This window comes from Macaca nemestrina, chromosome 4 (assembly GCF_043159975.1).
Source record: "Macaca nemestrina isolate mMacNem1 chromosome 4, mMacNem.hap1, whole genome shotgun sequence".
Classification (NCBI taxonomy): Eukaryota; Metazoa; Chordata; class Mammalia; order Primates; family Cercopithecidae; genus Macaca; species Macaca nemestrina.
The window spans coordinates 19,244,020-19,262,927 of NC_092128.1; the positions used below are offsets into that span (position 1 = coordinate 19,244,020).

Consider the following 18,908-nt stretch of genomic DNA (forward strand, 5'->3'; position numbering starts at 1 on the left):
AGGTGGGAGGTGGTGGTGGGGAGAGTGACGTCTAAACTAAATCCTGCCTCTCCAGAGGAGAAAGAGGAAATGGCTGTTAGGAAGGCAACTTAGAGTGTCTGCTTCAACATGTTCATTTTTTTAATGTTTTACTCTGATTGTGTAGTGTTTTTTAACTATACTATTCTCTAAATTTGGCTATGTTTACTATGGTAATTATTTTAATTGAGTTCTATTTGAGTATTTGTAATTCACCTTGTTCTACAAATTTTGATTGATTTTATAGTATAAATACATATACTGTAATAAACCATATGATACATAAAAGAATTTAGGACAAGATCAGGGTAAATACAAATAAATACAGAAGTTCAAAGTCAGGAAGAAAAAGAATTACAGATATGCAGACAGTCCCTTACATTGCTATTTAGCTGAGCTTCATAACATCAAAGAGAAAAGGCAAATGTGGTCACTGCGGTAATTCTTGCTGTCAGAGAAGGAAGGCGTACCAGGTCCCCAAGAGGAGCAAAGATTTTTTTAGTTCTTTTCAACTAAATTTTGCATGTGGACTTTTATCTAGGAAGCACTGAGAGGTATCATGAACAGGGTGTTCAGCATCCCCACAACAAATGAAAAACCGGGTTCTTAAGCTCTTCTCACAGCAGTCCTCATTGGAAGCTCAAGGCCTAAAATGAAAATGCAACTCAGCAAATATCATTCCACGGAAGGCCAAAATAACAGATCTGAGTACTTCTTCTTATCCTTCTACTGGTGAGGTTTGATGCAACACAAGACCCAAAACACCCAGCAGAACTGCCAGTCTACATGCCTGTCAGACAACCTTCAAGACCATTACTTTTTTTTTTTTTTGAGACGGAGTCTCGCTCAGTCGCCCAGGCTGGAGTGCAGTGGCGCGATCTCGGCTCACTGCAAGCTCCGCCTCCCAGGTTCACGCCATTCTCCTGCCTCAGCCTCCCGAGTAGCTGGGACTACAGGCGCCCGCCGCCACGCCTGGCTAATTTTTTGCATTTTTAGTAGAGACGGGGTTTCACCGTGTTAGCCAGGATGGTCTCAATCTCCTGACCTCGTGATCTGCCCGCCTGGGCCTCCCAAAGTGCTGGGATTACAGGCGTGAGCCACCGCGCCTGGCCTACTTTTTTTAACTGACATGTGCATGCATGTATGTGCGTATGTGTGTAAATATATCTGTATATTTATGAATAGATGTATACATCCAAAATAGTATATATAGGAAGAGATCATTTGAGGATACGTTCCGTTGCCCACCATGCTGTATTCTAGCTCACCAGTTGAGGCTTTAGGAATCGACCTGGTAAAGTTGATGTCTGTGGAAATTAAGGCCTCTATTTAAAATGCTCACAGAGGAGAGTTCTATTTTTGTAAATAGGATAATTGGGTGGAAAACTGTGCTAATGTCTGTCTTTATTTAACCACTCCAAGGGACAAAGCCTAACTGCTAAAACCATGAGGCCATAACCAAGACACCACCATTTACCCAGGGGCACTGTCATCTCTATACCGCAATTTTAAAAGAGTATGGAGGTCAGAAGCCAGACAGTTGGGTTCCATATTAATGTCTCCAGGGGATGAACAGAGGGTGAGAAGGAGCAGATAGACAGAGGCAGGTCTGGATGGGAGGTTGGAGAGTGGTCAGTGCTGTTCTCCCAGCTGTCAGGAATGTTATATGGGAGGAGGTTAGGGAAGAGAGTTTGGGGAAATATCAGATGAGGGAATGACTGTGTCCTGGCAGAGGTGTTATTTCGTCTAAATGACTTTTGATGATCTTCTGTCCTTGTGAAGATGTTGGGAGTGGACAGTGCCAGGACAGTATGAACTGTCGTGCGGCATGGCGGATACCAGAGGAGGGTGCAGGGAACAAGCATGTATACAGCCTGCCACTATTTCCGCTGCCGACCTCCTCTGCGAGGCAGTAGTAGGAAATGGTTAGAGTGCAGGTGTGTAATCAGAGGCTCTAAGCCCGAGTCTTCTCCCAGCAAATGGGGTAATAGTGGTGTCTTACCTCACACCTGTTGGGAGCTGTCGTGAACACGTCATCCACGCCCAGTAAATGCTAATTAACACAATGATGGCCATCATGAGAGCTTTCTTAGCCTGATGTGAAGTAGATCTCAGGCTCTGCATTTTCCAGTGGGGTAAACTGAGGCATAGAGAGGCAAATTCACTTGTGCAAGATCTTTTGTCCAGTAAGTGTCAAAGCTAGGATTCAAACTAGGCTTTCTAGCACTAAATCTTATTGGGTTTTTCCATTCCATGCTGCCTGAATTTATTGGTAACTCACCTGTGTCTTATAACTCAGACATGTGACGTGGGCCATGAACCCACAGCACCTTTCTGGATCCACTGTGCTGGTGGGTAGCTTTCTGTTTGTGATAATCACGTTTGATGAGCTTGGCGGTGATTTGTATGATGACAGTGACACTCCGGCAGTGTGTTAAGGAGTCTGGGTCAGGAGGGACTTTTTTCATTTGTTTTTGCCACATCATCCAGAGAACATATCTGTAAAAGAAGGCAGTTTGATGAACTTGGGAGGAACTCCTCAGCATTCTACTTGTGACCATGACAATTGTGACAGTTTTTCCTTCACACCCTATCCAAGGTCAGGTTTTTGTTGTTGGGCCTTGTTAAATCGAGGATAGTGGGCTTGAATGGACTTGGTGTATCATGGAAGTAGCCTCCTGTGGTGTAAGCTTCTGCTTGGGATCACCAGCTGCTGCCACAAAGCTGAGTAGCCAGTAATTTCTTACAAATCTTTTCATATTAATAGAAAAATGGAAGGCAGGTGGTGTGCCAGGAGGAGTGCTTTTTCTTTGAGGCTTTGAGGGCCTGTCAGGGGATGAATTTTGTGTCCCCCTCCCCACTCACATGTTGAAGGCCTAACCCCCAGTACTTCAGCATGTGACCTTATTTGGAAATAGAGTCATTGCAGATGTGGCTAGTTAAGATGAGATCCCACTGGAGTAGGGTGGGCCCCTAATCTGGTATGACTAGTGTCCTCTTAAGAAGGGGAAATTCAGACACACGCCCACAGGGACCATGGCTCATCGGCATGAAAGCAGAGACTGGGTTAATAGGCATTGAAGCCAAGGAACAGCAAAGATTGCCAGCACCCACCGGAAACTAGGAGAGAGGCATGGAACAGACCGTCCCTCACAACCTCGGAGGGAGCCAGCCCTGTCGACACCGTGATCTTGAACTTCTGGCCTCCAGGACTGTGAGATAATAAATTGTGTTGAGTATGCCCCCAGCTTGTGGTGCTGTGTTATGCTAGGCCAAATAAAGTAACATAGGGCCCATGGAAAAACAGTGACTTACAAACTCCAGAAGAAAAGCAAGAGCCCCTCCTATGCTTTGGTTAAAGTTTCCATCGGAGCGTGGGAGTCTGGATGTAGGGCTGAGGGTTCCGAAAGTGTCATAGAAAGCAGAGAAGCGGCTCCAATGGGCAGACCAGCTTCCGAAGAACACGGGTGTTCTGTGAAGGTCATTGCGTGGAGGTGACCTTTTACCTCACTGAGTTTTTTAGAGAAAGCAATTTTGTCTTTTTAGGTTGGAAAAATATTTTCTTCAAGACCACAAAGTGACAGTTAAAAAAAAAAAAAATTGGCCACCTGCAAGTCTAAATGTCACCATCTAGAACAGCTCTGCCTGATAGAGCTTTCTGTACCGATGTTTCTCTTGGTCCACCCTCTCTCCCGTGGTAGCTACTTGCCCCGTGACCAGTAAGCACTTGAAATGTGGCCAGTGGGGCCGAAGAACTCAATGTTTTATTTTAATTAATTTAAATGTAAATAGCCACTCGTGCCTGCTGGCTGCTTCTGTGTTGGTCAGTATGGCTCCAGATCACTAGAATAGCGGTGGACTGGGGCCCAAAGGAAGAACCGTGGGTGCCTGGATATCCAGTGGAGGCCACAGGAGGATTGGGGCTGACTGGTCACCCTGGCTTGGCTAGTGCCCTCAGGTGTGGTCTCGTCCTCAGCGACAGGGGCCTAGGTGGGAGTAAAAATGAAGTAACACAGGCAGAATTTTCTGGATGCTTTACTAAAGAGATGCTTAATGTGAGGCTTTCTCTGCAGTTCCTTCTCTGAGCCCGAATTATCTTCAACTGGTTTAGTGCTCGGTAGAGACAGGGTAGATGAAGACACTTGAAGAGAAGCCAGGAAGCTGGGTCTCTGGACATGGGCAGACTGAGATGTTGCTTTACAGGTTTCAAGTGCCGGCCCTTGATGTGCCCAGAGGGGCCGCTAGTCCCAACGCTAGGAAGGTGGGGATGTCCAGATGCAAACCACCTTCTCTGAAGCTGGGAGGGTCTCCCCTGGAGTCTGTCGTACTAGACTTGTTGATTGCAGATGCCTGACAAAAGCTACCGAGGCTCAGCCACCTCTGCGTTCCTCACAGTTGCCACCCTGCCCCCAGCCGCTGAATGGATGGCTGCCACAGGGACTGTGACCAGAGGATGCCGTTTAGAGAGCGTGCGTGTGGGACGTCTCAGAATCTGAGATGGAACCCCGACTGGGCAGTATTAGGTGCAGTTTCACACTGAAAAGGGGTCCCTGTGACTGATTTGGCCTGCCCTGGACAAATGAATGTTGTCCAGCTTTGGCTCAGTGCCTGGTATAATTTAAAAATTGCCTCGTTTTCTAGCTCTACTAAGTTATCTGATTTCAGAAAGAAACAAATGGTTCACCAAGTCTTACAATATCTCTAACCCCGAGACAAGCAAGGGGTGTGAGGCAGAGACACGCTATGTCAGACTAGAGCCTGCCTCTCCACTGGCCCACGTCGCCCTGGCCGACTGGACTCCGAACAGTGAAGGGATGGCCTAGAAGGAAGGACTGAGTGGTGAGACTGGTGGATGTGCAGCTAGAATTCCTGGGCTTGGAGGACAGGAGTTTTAGTTTGAGTAGAGGTTAGGAAGAGAAAGGAGGTGAGAGAAACCTGTTGTCAACCTCCAGCAGATTCAGTAGCTTGTGCTACATGTGCAGCATCATGCTTGGGGACGCGGGGGACATCAGTAAGTAGTCATAACTGACAGTAGCTGATGCTTATATTGGTAGTGCCTATAGTGTGCCAAGCCCAGTTCTGAGCTTAATACTTTACATACATTAGCCCACTTCAGCACAGTCGCTGTCTTTTCCAAGCACTCATAAACTCATTGCAGACAAGACTAAACAAAGCAACAAAAGACATCAACTGATGCAGGGTAATACGTGATGAGCACTGTTAGGCACAGAGAGAAAACCCTAGGTCCCCAATGACCAGGGATGCATCATTTGATCTGGAATTTGAAGGAAAGGTGGCCAGGGAGCAAGCCCGAGGTTGCCCCACACAGGGGTGCACAAGGCCCGGCTGGGGGACAGTGGGTGTCTCACTTGGGCTGACTGGAACAAGTTACAGGTCACAGATTTTTTCATTTGAATGTAATTATTTGACTGTAGTAGCCATCAGCAGATGGAGAGTTCAGGGGGACTGCACTGAAATAATGAATAATTTGCAGATGCAGTCGGTAGCCCTGGTGTCTTGGTGTGCCTTTCTGTTCCAGCGGGACGCGTGCGAAGAGTGGCTCACAGCCCCATCTGCTCTGCTCCTCCTGGCTCGAGCTTTGCTTTAATAACCTCTCTGTCACCTATTTACATGAGGTCATCCAACTCCTCTTTTTCTCCTTTTCTGTGTTGAAATAATCATGGCCGCTACTTGCTGTGAAGGACTTAACTAGTACTGGGTAGGATTGACTTCTCAATTCAGTAAACATTTACTGAGTCCTCAGGACAATGCTTGCAGTGAGCATGCAGAGGAGGAGGTGATTCCAGGAGGAGGTGGAGGCAGAGCTTGAGCCAGCAGGCCTGGCCACTGCCTGGAAGTTGGGGAGTGAGGGGGGTGTGGAAGGTGAGCCAGGGTGCTTAGCCTCAGCCACTGGGGAATGCGAATGATGGTCCTGGGGGAAAAAGAAAACAAGAGGAGGAATAGATTTGTGGGATGGAGAACAGTGGGGTAATGAGCTCCATTTGGGACATTTAAGTTTGAGACAGGACATTCCCTGGAGACATTAAGCAGGCAATAAAAAGACCCCCAACTTAGAGTCCTCGAGGCCCTGCGGTTGCAGTGTGAAATAATCCGCTTCGCCTTCCTTCCCTTTCCTTCTCAAGTCGTTCCCCATGGAGTCACTTTAGACTGGGGGGGAGGATAGTTGCTTCCTCAGTCTCCCTAGCCTTTATCCTCACACTTGAATGCTAAATCCAGAACTCCTCGTTCCTGCTAAGTAGTTCAAAAGCTCCAAGGGATCCTTGGAACAGTCGCACCCTGGTGGGACTTTTCAGAGCACTCCTGGGGTTAGAAGAGAAATTTCAGGGTAACCGCAGAATAATGTGAGCTATAACTGGCCCGAGTGATCTTCTGGCTGGGACCTGGATGTGAGGCTGGCATGTTTGAAGGTTGGTGAATGCCTGTTGACCCGCATGCCCCAACCGGGTGAACTCCTTCTACCTTTTGATTCCTAACTAATTGCAGTGAACAATACGCCAGCTTGTCTTCTGTAAAATGAGAGGGTGACTGTGCCCACCAGCCTTGCTGCTTTGGTTGGACAGGTCAGTACAGTGCCCTGAAACTCTACTTATTCATCTGTGAAATGAAGGGATTTGGTGAGATGCCGCTTAACGTGACTTCCAGCACGAGCATTTTATGTAGGTCAGTGATCCTTTGTTCAGGGAGTGATCTTTTTTCCAGAGGAAGCGTTCTGCAGTTGCTGGTTAGCTTATCATCTTGGCAGGGAGCAGCATGGTGAAGCGAGCAGAACGTGGCCTCCGGAGTCAGCAAACCTAGTTAAAATCCACTTGCCAGAAGTCTGTCACGTGGCTTAGCAGCAGGCCTCTTGGCAATTAGCTGCTTTTCACCGGTCTGCAAGTTTCCTCACCTGTGAAATGGGATGATGATGCGCATTTCAGGTCCAGTGGGTGAGAATATGTATCAGGCATCTACTTTTGTGACTATTTTTAAAATGGCTTTATTGAGATATAACTCACATACCAGAAAGTTCACTTTTTTGAAGCGTACAGTTCATCAGCTTTTAGCCTATTCACTAAGTTGTACATAAGGCACCACTATCCAATTCCAGCATTTCATCATCCCAAAAGGAAATCCCATTCCTGTTAACTCACTCCCTGTTCGCTTCTCCTCCTAGCCCCTGGCAACCACTAATCTGTTTTCTGTCTCTATAGACTTGCCTGTCCTGGACGTTTCATTGAAATGGAATCAGACAATATGTGATCTTTTGTGTCTGGCCTCTTTTGCTTAGCATGTTTTTGAGGTTCATCCATGTTGTAGCAGGTATTGGTTCTTCATTGTTTGTATTGCCAAATAGTGTTTCACACTATGAATATCAACATTTTGCTTATCTGTTAATCATTCGATGGACATGTGGGTGGTTTCCACTTTTTGGCTGTTATGAATAATCCTCCTGTGAACATTCGTGGACACGGTTTTGTGTAAACTTTCTGGTATGTGAGTTGTATCTCAATAAAGCCATTTAAAAAATAGTCACAAAAGTAGATGCCCATTGTGTTTTTGATTTGCATTTCCCTAATAATTAATGATGCTTATTGACTATGTCTGTGTCTTCTCTGGCTAAATGTATATTCCGTTCTTCATTCATTTAAAACTTAGGTTGTGTTTTTGTTGTTGAGTTGTAAGAGTTCTTTATATACTTTGGATGTTGTGCCTGGCTTTTAAATAGGCGTACAACCAGTATTAGTTCCCCATTCCAGGTCTCTCGCAGAACTCTATAATCTTTTAGGTGACCTCTAGAACTAACTGCCCAGATACTTAATCCTCAGCATCCTGAGTCTTAAACCATCCCCTTGTGTCTTGTTCAGAGCTCTTAGCACAAAGCCCTGAGCCATTTTGATCCTGGAGCCCCAGTCTGGAACTTGGAACAGCAGGGGGATAACTGGGGTCTGGAGATGGGCTCCAGCTGAATCCCCGGGGCAGTGGCTACTACCAAGTCTCATTTTTTTTCTAGATGGAGGACTTAGGGGTAACTACAGATTTTTGGCTGCATGGAGTCCTCCGTCCTGTGCTGTGGACACCTGCATGTTGGGGCTGGGGTCCACAAAGAGGTATGTCTAAGGACACTGGCTTCTTTCCACTGCCACTACCAAGATGAGCAGCGTATTTTCCAAGAGTGATCTGGCAATTGTAAGTTGTATATAAAAATGTCCCAGGGAAAATCATGTGTCTGTTTTAAAGAGAAGGGAGTTTTCTAGGAAACCTTTGACCTGGACATTCTTCTCTATTCTGAGAACTGTACCCTGTGTCCCCAAAATGTGATCTGTACTTTGTTGCCCCTCTGCTTTTGTGCCCATCATCTTCTTCCTCTATTTCTCTTCCCTGATGTGTGCAGCCCTCCCTTTCAGCCAGTAAAGATCCAACCCACAGGGTCTGGCAGGGTCTCCTGTTCCTCCCCAAAAAAGCCTTTTAGGTTTTCTATGGCTGGGGCCTCTTCCTGCACACCTGGGGAAGAGGTGCCTGCAAAGCAGTGAAGGCCTTGGGAGTCCCACCTAGACTGTCCTCCAGAGAGCCATCTCCACTAGTTTGTGAAGCTGCCATGCCACGTTTCTGTCCTAAAGACTTGGTCTTTCCTTAGACATAGATTTGATGGGTCATGGACAGACGTTATTGATTCTTCCTTATAAGTCAGTCAAGGCAGTTTACAGTCTCTGTAATGCCCAGGAAATTTGCTTTGGAAGACAAAGCCAGCCCAATGGCATTTGGATGATGCTGACTTATTTTAAAGAGGGGAAGATACCCCTAGATGTGCAAGGCTTTTATAGGAACAGCTGTCTGTGATGAGTCCTCATGCTCCTTTTGCTTCTCTGAACATTCTGGCCTGCCCCTACCTAGCTGCCATTTTCTTGATTTCCTAGAAAAGTACATTCTACCCCCAGAAAATCTGCTATCCATTTGGAATGATAAGATAAATCAGAAAATTACCCATTGTTAGAGCTAAAAGATTCCTTGGGGATTGTCCAATCCATTATTTTCAATCTCCTATCCTGACAAAAAGGAGTATTTTGTATGGAAAAAAAAAAAGAAAGTTTTCCCTTGGTAAATAAATTTGGGCCTCAGAACATATTGTATGTCCCTCTTGGAGATCCAGTGTGCACTGCTGTAGTAAAGGCTCTGAGAAGTCCTGAAAAAAGAAAACCGCTTTATTTGATTTAACCCCGCATTTCTTAAACTGTTTTGACCTCATGTGTTTCTTCTTTTTTCATAATAAATGTTAGCACCTCACAGGACACTAAGCACAGTTTGGGAAGCATTGCCTCCTTCATGGAAGAGGAGATCTGTATTCAGAAATATTAAGTGACTTGCTCGAAATCAACACAAAGCCAGACTTCATGAAGCCAAATTTTCTAACTCCCACTCCATTGTTCTTTCTGCAATTCATAACCATGTCATGGCTGAGTAAGGGCTTATGACTTTTTAAAACGTTGTCATTTACATTCCTAATGAAAAATGTAAAGGCTTTAGGGTCATACTGACATGTGTTTGAATTCAGGTCCTCTGATTTTACGAGCTCATGACCTTGGGGGAGCGAATCCTGCTAGTCTATCTGAATCTCTTTCTTCTGTAAGGTGAGGATGATAATAATGACCTCCCAGGGTTGCTGTGAGGCTTAGATGAGAGAGTGTATGTAAAGATCAAGTTCATGTTCTTATCTTTGTTTTCTCTGACGTTTTTATCATACCAGGTTCTGTGCCACTTATCTGTGATTTCAAAAGGCGAACCATATTACAGACACCAACACGTGAATCGCGGTGATCATACTGAGTATTTATCAAATGGCGACTGAGAAAGTGAATGCGCAGGACATAGGAGGAGTTACCTGTGAAAATCAGAGCTCTACTGAGCTGATCAATATTCACGAAATTGGAGAAATAACAAAGGTGGGACAGGCTAGAGCGTGGAGATTAATGGGGGCCGAGGGGACAGGCTGTGCGCTGGTAGGACATATTCAGGATCTCAAGCTACCTGCCTGCCACTTCTGCGTCCCCACCGCGTCAAACCGTGGTTGAGCTTTCTTTATTAAATATGTAGCAGTTTGTTTTTGAAATACAATATCTTCAAAAACAAAAATAATGCCAGGCCTGCCAACAAAGTTTGTCCCGAGGGGGCAAAGGTGAAGGACAAGTGAAACGTTGCAAGAGGACAGGATGATACAAAGGATGGGGTCCAGAGTGAAAGAAGGGGCCTACGGAGCTCAGCACAGTGACTCTAAGATGAAACCAAGTGTCTCCCCAGGGCGCACATGTGGAAGAAAAGTGCTTTTGAAGGGAACAAAAGAGAGAGCCAGCCGTTCCAGGACTGCTCTTCTCTGCAGAAATCCTCCTCTCCTCACCAACTCTTCACCAACCTCTGAGCTTGCTTGACTAGCTTTGGAATTTGTACTTTGTATTTTTTGAGATGGAGTCTCACCCAGGCTGGAGTGCAGTGGCGCGATCTCAGCTCACTGCAACCTCTGCCTCCAGGGTTCAAGCAATTCTCCTGCCTCAGCCTCCTGAGTAGCTGGGATGACAGGCACCCACCACCATGTTCGGCTAAGTTTCATATTTTTAGTAGAGATGGGGTTTCACCATGTTGGCCAGGCTGGTCTTGAACTCCCGACCTCAAGTGATCCACCCACCTCGGCCTCCCAAAGTGCAGGGATCATAGGCTTGAGCCACCGTGCCTGGCCAGAATTTGTGCTTTTTGCCTGGTAATTCAGTCCGGTGCCCAAACATGAAGCACGAGCGTTTGTTTACTGCCAACTTGGAGGAGACACATGCCTGATACTGACTCACCAGTTGCATTGGTGGTGGACTTGGCTCCTTCCCTGGGCTTCAGCCCATGTGTGCACTAGTCTGATCCCTTGCTCTGGAATATATTAGGACTAACAGGTGTGCAGGCCCTGAAGGACCCGTCTTTTTTGATATCTGCCTTGTCTAGTTGCTCTCTGATTTCTCGTGGTCCTCACCCCCTCCAAATCTTCTCCCTGCCAGTTTCTGAGCAGCACTTTCAGGAGCACAGTGTGTGGGTGACAGTAAGTCAGTCTCCTGAGGCCTTGACCAGGAGCACAGACAGCTTTGCCCTGGTGAGGGACAGTAGAGAGAGCAGCAGTTTATGTCCTGCTGCAGCTGCACTTTGCACAGAGCGCCTCTTCATCTGGCAAGCAAGTGTGCATTGTGCCAACCCTCGTCTGCCATGCCAGGTGCTGGCTCTTTCTCCAGGGTGCTACCAGGCTAAGCATGCTGCTGGCACCAAGCGAGTCACAGCTTCTCTAATTTATTTACCTCAAATCAAACAAACCCTGACTCCTGCTTTGAATTTAGGCTGGTATTTTACTGAAGGACAGAAGGGCAGCATCTCTGCAGAAGGGCCTTCTGTGTGCTTTGCCTGGGATATCTGGGGGACTTTGCATGACTCCTGGGGACTTCAGGAGGCCACTTTGGAAAACAAGTGTCAGGTCCTCAAAAGGTTAAACGTAGGGTCGCCACATGACCTGGCAGTTCCACTCCCAGGTATGTACCCAAGAGGAATAAAAGCACGTGTCCACGTGGTTGCATCGCAGCAAAAAGTAGAAGCAGCCCAAGTGTCCATAAGCTGACGAGTGGATAAACAAAATGTGCAATAATATTCCACTGAATATTATTTGGCAATAAAAGGGAATGGAATGTTGATACATGCTACCGCATGAGTAAACCTTGAATTTTATGTTAAGCAAAAGAAGCCAGACAGACGTACACATATTGTGTGATGCCATTTATATGAAATATCTAGAACAGGCAAGTCCGCAAAGATAGAAAATAGAGATTCATGGTTTCCAGGGGCTGTGGGAAGGGGGAGTGGGGAGTGACTGCTAATGGGTATGGTGTTTCTGATCATCAGAGTGATGATAATGTTTTGAAATTAGATAGCAGTGATGGTCATACGGTTGTATTCAAAACCACCGAACTATTGAACTATCCTTTTTTTTTTTTTCGGACAGGGTCTCACTCTGTCATCTAGGCTGGAGTGCAGTGGTGCAATCTTGGGTCACCGCACCGCAACCTCTGGCTCCAGGGTTCAAGCAATTCTCCTGCCTCAGCCTCACGAGTAGCTGGGATTACAGGCATGTGTCACCACACCCTGCTATTTTTTGTATTTTTAGTAGAGACAAGGTTTTGCCGTGTTGGCCAGGTTGGTCTTGAACTCTGGCCTCATGTGATCTGCCCACTTCAGCCTCCCAAAATGCTGGGATTAAAGGCATGAGCCACTGCACCGGCCTGAACTATACATTTTTAAAACATGAACTTTATGGTATGTGAGTTGTTGTGTCCATAAAGCTGTTACTTTAAAAATTGCCCTGCTGGGGATGGTGGCACATACTTGTGGTCCCAGCAAATAGGGAGGCTAAGGCAAGGAGAATCATTTGAACCTGGACAACATAGTGAGACCCTGTTTCAAAAACAAGCAAAGCCTGCCCGAAACTTACCTTTGTAGCCAAGTCCTTCATGGACATAGACAGGCTAGAGGTCAGATGGAAAGAAGTGAGAAAATTTATCTTGGGCGAGGACATTTATTCTGCCCCTGTGGGGGAAGCACCGTGCCATGGGTGTGGAGGAGCAGTATTCAGAGAGGAGTGTCTTGTGGCATCCATGATATTCGTTCAAAATTTGCCAATGTCTTGGACATCCTGAGTTCCAATCCCTGCCCGTAAATGAGTTCCACTTGTAGCCTGGTAGATTTCAGTGATTAATAAATAAATGTTCATCCTTATACATTTAAAAACATTTTATTTGGAGTTAGTGTCCAAGTTACTAAAATACTGCAAAAATAAAAATAGTACAAAGACTACCCCATACCCCACACCCAGATTCCCCTCCCCTATACCCTGTATCCAGATTTTTCTGTTATCACTTCAGCCCATTTGTTTTGTCATGCCCTTGAATGTGCTGTCTCTCACTGTTGCTCTTTTGGTTGTCGTGTGTGTGCCTGTGGTGTATTTGTATATACAGACACACTAATGATAGTTATTTGACTGGAGGGTAAGTTACAAATATCATGGCCCTTTATTCCGGCACCATCCAGAATGGTAGCTACTAGCCACAAGTAGCTATTTAAACTAAAACTAAACAAAACTTTACATTCAGTTCCTCAGTCACACCAGCCACATTTTCAAGGGCTCCATAGACACACGTGTGGCTGCCTCAGACAACAGAGGCTACAGAACCTCTCCAGTCGCACACACAGCTCCTCTGGACAGCGCCGCGTTACCCCTGATGCTTCAGTGTGTGTTTCCCGAGAATAGGGCACTCTCACACATGGTACAGAGATCAACTTTAGAGAATGTAACACTGATACAGTATTTTTTTCCGAGCCACTGTTTGCATTCCAGTTTTGTCAGTTGACCCAGTGGAGTTCTCCTTTCTTTTAGAATGTAGGTCTTAGGTCTTGTTTGTGAGCCCAGATCTGCTGGTCTGTACTCGGGGAACATGTATAAAACAGGACTGCTAAGTCTTGAATTGAGCCTGTGCCTTTTCTATACCCTTTCTTTCCATAAACTCGAATCCTTCCTCTAACTCATGTGCAGATGGATCGGGTCTGGGCCCTGGAGCCCAGGTTGAATTTCCTTAGCTCAGAATTGTTTTAATGCTTTTGTCACTGGTTGAATAACTAAAGGTGCAGCTTCCTTCTGTGCTGACATTTGGTCTGTGAGCAGGTGTGGCTCTGCTCTTAAATCAGCAGAAAAGATTTCCTGTGAGTAAAAGGAAATTGGCCTTCCCAGCAACCACACTGTTTTTCTTTTTTCTAATCATTTTCCCCAAATTTTAGCTTGCAACTAAGAAAAGGCTCATCTTGTTCTTTGTTTCTTATTTTGTGGCTTAGTCGTGACCCTGTAGCTCTGAATCACTTCATGTGACCCAGGACCAATGGGGCATTGGGAGCTTCTGGCGCCAAACTCCTGGTGTAGCAGAGGCCAGATGTGCAGGGCCCTTGGCAGTTCATTTTCCCGCAGTCCAGGAGAAAGGTGGGCTTCTAGTGATTTTCAGCCATGGTTTGGGTGACAAGCTGGGGTAATGAGCAAATTGCAGAGTGGTTTTTATTCTTTCACCAACTGGTGTTACAGCTTATCCTCCAGGGGTTTCTGGTGACTTAATGGGATTTCATGGCATGAGTAGGTATGGAAAACAGATTCCTGGGTCACTGACTTCACTTCCATAGACATTCCCATCCTCTAATAATTCTTAGGGTTTTGTCGGTGTAAAAGCTGGCAAACAAGAAATCAACAGGCTTATTATTCTTGAATCCTTTCCTGTATTTCAAGTTGCCCCTTAGAATGTATCCTCATACTTCCTCCCACCTTTTTGTTTGGATTCAGCAAGTCTTAGAAGAGTAGAATCTTTAGCAAGGTAAGACCTTGGTAGGAATACTATATGAGCCTTATAGTTTGAACCAGGATGGCAAAGGGAAATGAATTCATGCAGAGAGAGTGGAAATGGAGCTGATAGCTTCATTTTCTGCTTAACTAAAACGGAATGAAAAGGGCTTGGCTGGCAGGGTCAGGACCACAAGGCGAGCTGCTGAGAGCCGTATGGTGCAAGACGGCAACAGAGTTTCTACCCCTTGACCAGCTTTTGAGAACTGACAGGGAAGACTCTTAGCGCTGGGCCTGCATGGCTTGTTTGGAGGAGTAAATTGAGTATACTTAATGATGGTGAAAGAACCAGAGAGCTTCCCTGCATCCAGCCATTGGAAGGAAAACATACATTCGGACATTCTCTGTTAATATCTTACGTGTAACGTGAGGCATCCTAGTTGGGTAAATGGCTTTGATTGGCCTTTGTGGTTCCACAAGGGTTGCTGTGTTTTGTAGGATTGTAGTTCCTGTTGTACTCCACAGCTCCAGCCTAGGGATTTTTATGTTATTCAATAGCATCCTCCTGGCTTCAACAAAGGGTATTGGCCCAGGACAGTAACTCCTAGGAGTGTCTGAGAGCTGATTTTGTCTCGGGTCAGCTCTGGCCTTGGAGATGCCCTCACTGGGAATTAGGACAGAGCGGAGGGCATCTTTCCCAGGAGTGTGTGCTCTCTGCTTCCTGCTGTGGGAGTTCCCTCAGGGAAGCACCTTGGCCGCCCTGACACTGGTGTGTGTGGGCCCCTTCTGGAAATAGAGTTGCAGTGCCCCGGTGAATGCTTCTTCAGGGCATTGGCCCCTCCGCCTACCAGGGCATGCCTTCCTCTGCCACTTGAAGTCAGCAAGGGCGCCAAAGGGGACCAGCCTTCCCTTCATTCTCCTGTCACCTGATCCTGCAGCTTCCACATTATCATGGTTCTTTTCCCATCTGTCAGTGCCAAGGTCTTTGGGTCATCCCTCGAGTCTCTTGTCCGCACCTTCCCTGCGGGTTTCCATCACCTCTCAGATGCTCCTCCGTGGTGGGTGCCAGAGCCCCTGGCCACATGCATTCATTTCCCATTCAGAAGTGGTACCATTCCTCCCTCCTCTCTCAGCCACCTCCTGTGACTCCTCAACAGAACAAAATTGAAACTAGGCACCAAAGACCTGCCATGCTGACTCCAGCCTTTCCAGACCCTTTTGTCACTCACTACAAGAGCTCTCAACCACAGGCATGGTTTTATTCTTCCTGATGTTCCCTTAGAGGGGTTTGGTCCTGTTTTATCTTATTTTCATATTGTGCTTTGTATTGTATCTGCACACTATCCCAGGTCCTGTAGGCAGTGGATGGCTTATGAATCTTAAATAAAAATGGGTCTCATCTGTCCCTGGAACCCAGTGCTTGCTGGCCTCTGTGTTTCAGCTCACCCCTGGCTTCCCCTTGGGGTGCACTCTCGTGTGTAAAGCTGGCGCTGACTCTGAAAGCACTCCTTCCATTCTCTGAAGCCTGCACCATTCAATGGGCGACAGTTGTGACTTCCTTCTGTGGTCAGTTATCTCTTCTCCCCTTGCTGCATCTTGTCATGTTGACCTCCTGAAAAGCGGGTAACCCTTTCTTTCACAATGCCAGTGGTCACCTACCACTCTTGGGGTGGTGCTTGGACGTCGTAGGTGCTCAGCAGATATTCCTGGATGCTGCTCACTCTGGCCTCTAGAGTCCTCAGCTTAGCAGATTTGGAAATTTGACTCCATAAATTTAAGGATTATTGGGTTCTAAAAGACTGGTTCATACTAACTAATTCTATAAAAGGCTGATGGATCAATCTGAATAATTTAAAGAGAGAGAATCCTAGCATCCAGAGAAGCTAGGCCTACATATCTAGGTGTTTTCTCCTTGGTCAGAAGGTCCTCTCTGGAATCCCAATAAGAGATGAGAAAGTTGCTGATTTAGCGCAGAATTTAAGCAAAAGGCTTAAGTGGTCGTGTACTTCTAAATGTATTTATAAATCATGAAAACATTCTCTGCTCATGGTATACTTCTCTTAAAAGAACCTGCATGAGACATCTAGAATCAAATATTCCCTTCCCCCCTCAACAGTGAAAAACCTATAACTTACTTCTAGACTTCACTAAGATTAGTGTCAATTATCTTTGTAACATCATCTCTCTTTATTTAGGTGTGACATATTGTAGTTATGCCAAGTTGGTAGATACTCTCATTAATTAAATTTTACATCATTTTGAAGTAACAAATCAGATGGCTTGTCAAATCCTGGTTTTGTAATTTTTGAGGGTTCCTTCTTTTAGGATCTGCAGATCTCTATTTATAAATTAGTACAGCATAACACTCCTATGAGGGAAATGATAAATGTGTGCCTTGATTCTAGAAATCACAATCTAAACACCATACGAGTTAGGAGTCCACAATAGTGTGTATTTGGCCATTAGTGAATCAGTGGTCCCCTGGGTGTGTGAGCCATGCTATTTTTAAAACCATTGCTGACTTCAGTGATAAAGAGTACAGAATGTGCCTTCCCAGCCTTGTGAGCTTACCATGAGTAATACCCATGGTTATTATGATGTCAGAACTTAAATATTCTTTACCAAGAACACAACCGTGGTGTCATGGAGTATGAGAATGCATTTGGGGGCAGGGTGCGGAAAGTCCATTTTTCCCAGAGAAAACATCAGCCCAGGGTAAAAGCTGATTCTCCCATGGGGGCACTTAGACCTGTATGCAGCAGTGTCGGACTCCTGTTGTCAGTGTGAAGGGCATCTTCCCATTTTAGTCACCAGAGAGTGACTTGCGTCAAAGTTTGCAAACCAAACCAGAATATTTGTCACTGAAGATCCCGTGCCTTCCCCTTGTTCAGAAAAGTTATTGGGTGGGGGATTCGTGCGCGCACACTTGAAATCACTAACACTGGTGATGATGAGAGTTGTTTCAGCATTTGACACATTGATCTTCTGAAGCATTCTCATGGGGCACAGAAGTGATGCTAAAATATGGAAGAAAGGGACTGAACTATTTCGGAATTTTAAAGTTGTCTTTAAAAACGTGTGCTCTGGTTTTGCTAGTTGAGCATCACAATAGCATTACACTGAACCACGTTAATTGTGACTCATTAGGGATGGCAGCATTAAGGAATATTCCAGCACTGGTTAGGATAGACTAAGTTATACAGCAGTAACAAACAACAGAGGTTTGTTTCACACTTGCGCCACATCTTGGGTCAGCTGGGGTCTCTGCTCTTTGTTACCCTCTTCCACTAACCAGGCGAAGGAGCTACTCCTCCCCGGACCATGGTTGGTTACTGTAATATCAGGGAAAGAGGAGTCACACACTGGCCGGAAAGGCTTTTGCCTGGGAATGCTACTTCTCACGTACTTTTTTTTGTCCAAGATGGATCATTTGGCCCAGGCTAATTCTAAGTTACATGGCTTAGCTTACCTGAATTACAGCACAGCTTTTCAAAGTCAAGGGTGTAAGACAGTGTATTAGGATACAGACGAAAATTTGAATATGTATACTTTATCCCACTTTATCCTTTAAATTTTTCTACATTTGTGTTTTTGGTTAATGATACTGTATTAGAAAGTAAAACATAGATTATTTTTAAGTATAAAAATCATGTATATCAGGAGTGTTCTTTTTCTTCCTGATTAAGTGCTTCATCAAAAAAGTTGAGGTCATTGTTTATACAGTAGATACAAATCTGCAATAAGCATATTGTACATAGAAACTGGGTCTCAGTTATGACCAAGGATAGTGCTTTTGGTTAAAATGTTACATGGAAAAGAGATGCAGAAGCTTTGAAAGTAAATTCTATTCTGTGTTAGCTAGGCCTCGGGGAGCTAGCTGACCACCCTCCCCTCAGTTTTCACTAAATGCTTGTTTAGGACTGTATTAGTCTGTTCTTGTATTGCTATAAAGAAATACCTGAATCTGGGTAATTTATAAAGAAAAGAGGTTTAATTGGCTTCTGCTTCTGCCGGCTGTACAGGAAGCATGATGCTGGCATCTGCTCAGTTTCTGGGGTGGCCTCAGGAAACTTACAGTCATGGGGGAAGATGAAGGAGGAGCCAGCCTTTCACATGGCCAGAGCAGGAGCAAGAGAGAGCAAGGGTGGAGGTGCCACACACTTCTAAACCAACAGATCTCGCAAGAGAACTCAGTCCTATTGCAAGGACAGTACCAAGATGTATGGTGCTAAACCATTCTTGAGAAGCAACCCCCATGATCCAGTCACCTCCCACCAGGCCCCACCTCCAATACTGGGGATTGCCATTCAAGATTTGGGTGGGGACGCTGATCCAAACCATATCAGGGACTCACTATTTTTTTTATATATATATATAAAATATATATGTATGTGTATATGTAAAATATATGTATATATGTGTGCATATATACACACATATAAAATATGTTATATATATTATGCATGTTATATATAATATGTCATATATATAATATATGTTATAT

General features: G+C 45.4%; 1 protein-coding gene and 1 long non-coding RNA gene across 5 annotated transcripts in view; one reads left to right on the plus strand and one right to left on the minus strand.

Moving 5' to 3' along the window:
* Positions 1 to 18,908, plus strand: part of LOC105471291 (homeodomain interacting protein kinase 2) — a 220,021-nt gene that overhangs the window by 26,213 nt on the left and 174,900 nt on the right. The window contains exons 2-3 of one of the 4 annotated variants that reach the window (XM_071094375.1): positions 8,030 to 8,205; positions 9,761 to 9,956. The exons of 2 other annotated variants lie outside the window; for them this stretch is intronic. The gene's annotated coding sequence lies outside the window, so the exon portion shown is untranslated. The remainder of the gene's footprint in view (positions 1 to 8,029; positions 8,206 to 9,760; positions 9,957 to 18,908) is intronic. One more of the 4 variants, XM_071094376.1, reaches the window with a different exon arrangement.
* On the minus strand, positions 546 to 3,417 carry LOC139362718 (uncharacterized). The gene is made up of 3 exons (XR_011621918.1): positions 3,334 to 3,417; positions 2,300 to 2,517; positions 546 to 665 (listed from the first exon to the last, which is right to left on the minus strand). It is a non-coding gene; the product is annotated as an uncharacterized lncRNA (long non-coding RNA).